The following is a 6,489-nucleotide window of genomic DNA, read 5'->3' on the forward strand; positions in this document are numbered from 1 at the left end:
ACGATCAAAACGTAAGCTGTTTTTAGACATTACTCCAATGGAGTGAAGTGCGCATGGTGACAGTTGTATTCAATCCCGATGCAATTACGGTGTTATCAACACTCTGAAGTCCACAGATTACAGAATGCCTTCAGATGTGCATCGGAAACTACTACTGGTCTTCCTGGGAACGTTCAAATCGTAGACTGTTTGAGACATACTCCCATTGAGGAAAGTGCGCATGGTGAGTGTTCTATTCAATCCCGATGCAATTTCTGTTTCATCAACACTCTGATGGTCCACAGATTACAGAATGCCTCAAGATGTGCATCGGAAACTACTACTGGTCTTCCAGGGAACGATCGAACGAAGAACTGTTTGAGACATTACTTCCATGGAGGAAAGTGCGCATGGTGACTGTTGTATTCAATCCCGATGCACTTTGTGTGTTTTATCAACATTCTGATAGTCCACAGATTACAGAATGCCTCCAGATGTGCTTCGGAAACTACTACTGGTCTTCTAGGGAACGATCAAAGCGTAGACTGTTAGAGACATTACTCCCATGGAGGAAAGAGCGCATTGTGACTGTTGTATTCAATCCCGATGCACTTTCTGTGTTTCATCAACACTCTGATAGTCCACAGATTACAGAATGCCTCCAGATGTCCATCGGAAACTACTAGTGGTCTTCCAGGGAACGATCAAAGCGTAGACTGTTTGAGACATTTCTCCCATGGAGGAAAGTGCGCATGGTGACTGTTGTATCCAATCGAGACGTAATTACTGTGTTTCATCAACACACTGATAGTCCACAGACTACAAAATGCCTCCAGATGTGCATCAGAAACTACTACTGGTGTTTCAGGGAACGATCAAATCGTATACTGTTTAAGACATTACTCCCATGGAGGAATGTGCGCATGATGACTGTTGTATTCAATCCCGATGCAATTTTGTTTTCATCAACACTCTGATAGTCCACATATTGCAGTTGCCTCCAGATGTGCATCGGAAACTACTACTGGTCTTCCAGGAAACGATCAAAGCGTAAACTGTATGAGACATTACTCGCATGGAGGTAAGTGCGCATGGTGACTGGTCTATTCAATCCCGATGCAATTTCTGTGTTTCATTAACACTCTGATAGTCCACAGATTACAGAATGCCTCCAGAAGTGCATCGGAAACTGCTATTGGTCTTCCAGGAAACGATCAAAGCGTAGACTGTTAGAGACATTACCCCCATGGAGGAAGGGGCGCATTGTGACTGTTGTATTCAATCCCGATGCAATTTTTGGTTTTTCATCAACACTCTGATAGACCACAGATTACAGAATGCCTCCAGATGTGCATCGGAGACTACAACTGGTCTTCCAGGGAACGATCAAAGCGTAGACTGTTTGAGACATTACTCCTATGGAAGAAAGTGCGCATGGTGAATGTTGTACTCAATCCCGATGCAATTTCTGTGTTTTATCAACACGTTGTAGGTCCACAGCTTACAGAATGCCTCCAGATGTACATCGGAAACTACTACTGGTCTTCCAGGGAACGATCAAAGCGTAGAATGTTTGAGACATTACTCCCATGTTGGAAAGTGTGCATGGTGACTGTTGTATTCAATCCCGATGAAATTTCTGTCCTTCATCAACACTCTCATAGTCCACAGATTACAGAATGCCTCCAGATGTGCAACGGAAACTACTACTGGTCTTCCAGGGAACGATCAAAGCGTAGACTGTTTAAGACAATACTCCCATGGAAGAAAGTGCGTATGGTGGCTGTTGTATTCAATCCCGATGCAATTACGGTTTTATCAACGCTCTGATAGTACACAGATTACAGAATGCCTCCAGATGTGCATCGGAAACTACTACTGGTCTACCAGGAAACGATCAAAACGTAGATTGTTTGAGGCACTACTCCCATGGAGGTAAGTGCGCATGGTGACTGTTGTTTTCAATCCCGATGCAATTTCTGTGTTTCATCAACACTCTGATAGTCCACAGATTACAGAATGCCTCCAGATGTGCATCGGAAACTACTACTGGTCTTCCAGGGAACGATCAAATCGTAAGCTGTTTGAGAATTTACTCCGATGGAGTGAAGTGCGCATGGTGACTGTTGTATTAAATCTCGATGCAATTTCTGTGTTTCATCACCACTCTGATAGTCCACAGATTACAAAATGCCTCCAGATGTGCATCGGAAACTACTAACGGTCTTCTTGGGAACGATCAAAACGTAGACTGTTTGATACATTACTCCCATGGAGGAAGGTGCGCATGGTGACTGTTGTATTCAGTCCCGATCCAACTTCTGTCTTTCATCAACACTCTGATAGTCCACAGATTACAGAATGCCTCCAGATGTACATCGGAAACTGATATTGGTCTTCCAGCAAACGATCAAAGCGTAGACTGTTTGAGACATTACTCCCATGGAAGAAAGTGCGCATGGTGACTGTTGTATTCAATCCCGATGCAATTACGGTTTTATCAACACTCTGATAGTCCACATATTGCAGTTGCCTCCAGATGTGCATCGGAAACTACTACTGGTCTTCCAGGAAACGATCAAAGCGTAAACTGATTGAGACATTACTCGCATGGAGGTAAGTGCGCATGGTGACTGGTCTATTCAATGCCGATGCAATTTCTGTGTTTCATTAACACTCTGATAGTCCACAGATTACAGAATGCCTCAAGAAGTGCATCGGAAACTGCTATTGGTCTTCCAGGAAACGATCAAAGCGTAGACAGTTAGAGACATTACCCCCATGGAGGAAGGGGCGCATTGTGACTGTTGTATTCAATCCCGATGCAATTTTTGTGTTTCATCAACACTCTGATAGACCACAGATAACAGAATGCCTCCAGATGTGCATCGGAAACTACAACTGGTCTTCCAGGGAACGATCAAAGCGTAGACTGTTTGAGACATTACTCCCATGGAAGAAAGTGCGCATGGTGAATGTTGTACTCAATCCCGATCCAATTTCTGTGTTTTATCAACACTTTGAAGGTCCACAGCTTACAGAATGCCTCCAGATGTACATCGGAAACTACTACTGGTCTTCCAGGGAACGATCAAAGCGTAGAATGTTTGAGACATTACTCCCATGTTGGAAAGTGTGCATGGTGACTGTTGTATTCAATCCCGATGAAATTTCTGTCCTTCATCAACACTCTCATAGTCCACAGATTACAGAATGCCTCCAGATGTGCATCGGAAACTACCACTGGTCTTCCAGGGAACGATCAAATCGTAAGCTGTTTGAGAATTTACTCCGATGGAGTGAAGTGCGCATGGTGACTGTTGTATTAAATCTCGATGCAATTTCTGTGTTTCATCACCACTCTGATTGTCCACAGATTACAAAATGCCTCCAGATGTGCATCGGAAACTACTAACGGTCTTCTTGGGAACGATCAAAACGTAGACTGTTTGAGACATTACTCCCATGGAGGAAGGTGCGCATGGTGACTGTTGTATTCAGTCCCGATGCAATTTCTGTCTTTCATCAACACTCTGATAGTCCACAGATTACAGAATGCCTCCAGATGTGCATCGGAAACTACTACTGGTCTTCCTGGGAACGATCTAAGCGTAGACTTTTTAAGACATTACTCCCATGGAGGAAAGTGCGCATGGTGACTGTTGTATTCAATCCCGATGCAATTTTGGTTTCATCAACACTCTGATAGTCCACAGCTTACAGAATGCTTCCAGATGTACATCGGAAACTACTACTGGTCTTCCAGGGAACTATCAAAGCGTAGACTGTTTGAGACATTACTCCCATGGAAGAATGTGCGCATGGTGACTGTTGTATTCAATCCCGATGCAATTACCTTTTTATCAACACTCTGATAGCTAACAGATTACAGAATGCCTCCAGATGTGCATTTGAAACTACTACTGGTCTTCCTGGGAACCTTCGAAGCGTAGACTGTTTGAGACATTACTCTCATTGAGGAAAGTGCGCATGGTGACTGTTGTATTCAATCCTGATGCAATATCTGTGTTTCATCAACACTCTGATGGTCCACAGATTACAGAATGCCTCCAGATGTGCATCGGAAACTAGTACTGGTCTTCCAGGGAACGATCGAACGAAGAACAGTTTGAGACATTACTTCCATGGAGGAAAGTGCGCATGGTGACTGTTGTATTCAATCCCGATATACTTTCTGTGTTTCATCAACATTCTTATAGTCCACAGATTAGAGAATGCCTCCAGATGTGCTTCGGAAACTACTACTGGTCTTCTAGGGAACGATGAGAGCGTAGACTGTTAGAGACGTTACTCCCATGGAGGAAAGGGCGCATTGTGACTGTTGTATTCAATCCCGATGCAATTTCTGTCTTTCATCAACACTCTGATAGTCCACAGATTACAGAATGCCTCTAGATGTGCATCGGAAACTACTACTGGTCTTCCAGGGAACGATCAAAGCGTAGACTGCTTGAGGCATTACTGCCATGGAGGTAAGTGCGCATGGTGGCTGTTGTATTCAATCCCGATGCAATTACGGTTTTATCAACACTCTGATGGTCCACAGATTACACAATGCCTCCAGATGTGCATAGGAAACTACTACTGGTCTTCCAGGGAACGATCGAACGAAGAACAGTTTGAGACATTACTTCCATGGAGGAAAGTGCGCATGGTGACTGTTGTATTCAATTCCGATGCACTTTCTGTGTTTCATCAACATTCTGATAGTCCACAGATTAGAGAATGCCTCCAGATGTGCATCAGAAACTACTACTGCTCTTCCAGGGAACGATCAAAGCGTAAACTGTTTGAGACATGACTACGATGGAGTGAAGTGCGCATGGTGACTGTTGTATTAAATCCACATTCAATTTCTGTGTTTCATCAACACTCTGATAGTCTACAGATTTCAGAATGCCTCCAGAAGTGCAACGGAAAGTGTTATTCGTCTTCCAGGAAACGATCAAAGCGTAGACTGTTAGAGACATTACTCCCATGGAAGAAAGTGCGCATGGTGAATGTTGTACTCAATCCCGATGCACTTTCTGTGTTTTATTAACACTTTGAAGGTCCACAGCTTACAGAATGCCTCCAGATGTACATCGGAAACTACTACTGGTCTTCCAGGGAACGATCAAAGCGTAGAATGTTTGAGACATTACTCCCATGTTTGAAAGTGTGCATGGTGACTGTTGTATTCAATCCCGATGAAATTTCTGTCCTACAACAACACTCTGATAGTCCACAGATTACAGAATGCCTCCAGATGTGCATCGGAAACTACTCCTGGTCTTCCAGGGAACGATCAAAGCGTAGACTGTTTAAGACATTACTCCCATGGAAGAAAGTGCGCATGGTGACTGTTGTATTCAATCCCGATGCAATTACGGTTTTATCAACACTCTGATAGTCCACAGATTACAGAATGCCTCCAGATGTGCATCGGAAACTACTACTGGTCTACCAGGAAACGATCAAAGCGTAGATTGTTGGAGGCACTACTCCCATGGAGGTAAGTGCGCATGGTGACTGTTTTTTTCAATCCCGATGCAATTTCTGTGTTTCATCAACACTCTGATAGTCCACAGATTACAGAATGCCTCCAGATGTGCATCGGAAACTGCTATTGGTCTTCCAGGAAACGATCAAATCGTAGACTGTTTGAGACATTACTCCCATAGAGGAAAGGGCGCATTGTGACTGTTGTATTCAATCCCGATGCAATTTCTGTCTTTCATCAACACTCTGATAGTCCACAGATTACAGAATGCCTCTAGATATGCATCGGAAACTACTACTGGTTTTCCAGGGAACGATCAAAGCGTAAACAGTTTGAGAGATTACTACGATGGAGTGAAGTGCGCATGGTGACTGTTGTATTAAATCCACATTCAATTTCTTTGTTTCATCAACACTCTGATAGTCCACAAATTACAGAATGCCTCCAGAAGTGCATCGGAAAGTGTTATTGGTCTTCCAGGAAACGATCAAAGCGTAGACTGTTAGAGACATTACTCCCATGGAGGAAAGGGCGCATTGTGACTGTTGTATTCAATCCCGATGCAATTTTTGTGTTTCATCAACACTCTGATAGACCACAGATTACAGAATGCCTCCAGATGTGCATCGGAAACTACAACTGGTCTTCCAGAGAACGATCAAAGCGTAGACTGTTTGAGACATTACTCCCATGGAAGAAAGTATGCATGGTGACTGTTGTATTCAATCCCGATGAAATTTCTGTCCTACATCAACACTCTGATAGTCCACAGATTACAGAATGCCTCCAGATGTGCATCGGAAGCTACTACTGGTCTTCCAGGGAACGATCAAAGCGTTGACTGTTTAAGACATTACTCCCATGGAAGAAAGTGCGCATGGTGACTGTTGTACTCAATCCCGATGCAATTACGGTTTTATCAACACTCTGATAGTCCACAGATTACAGAATGCCTCCAGATGTGCATCGGAAACTACTACTGGTCTACCAGGAAGCGATCAAAATGT

The sequence above is a fragment of the Schistocerca gregaria genome, chromosome 8 (assembly GCF_023897955.1).
Source record: "Schistocerca gregaria isolate iqSchGreg1 chromosome 8, iqSchGreg1.2, whole genome shotgun sequence".
Taxonomy (NCBI): domain Eukaryota; kingdom Metazoa; phylum Arthropoda; class Insecta; order Orthoptera; family Acrididae; genus Schistocerca; species Schistocerca gregaria.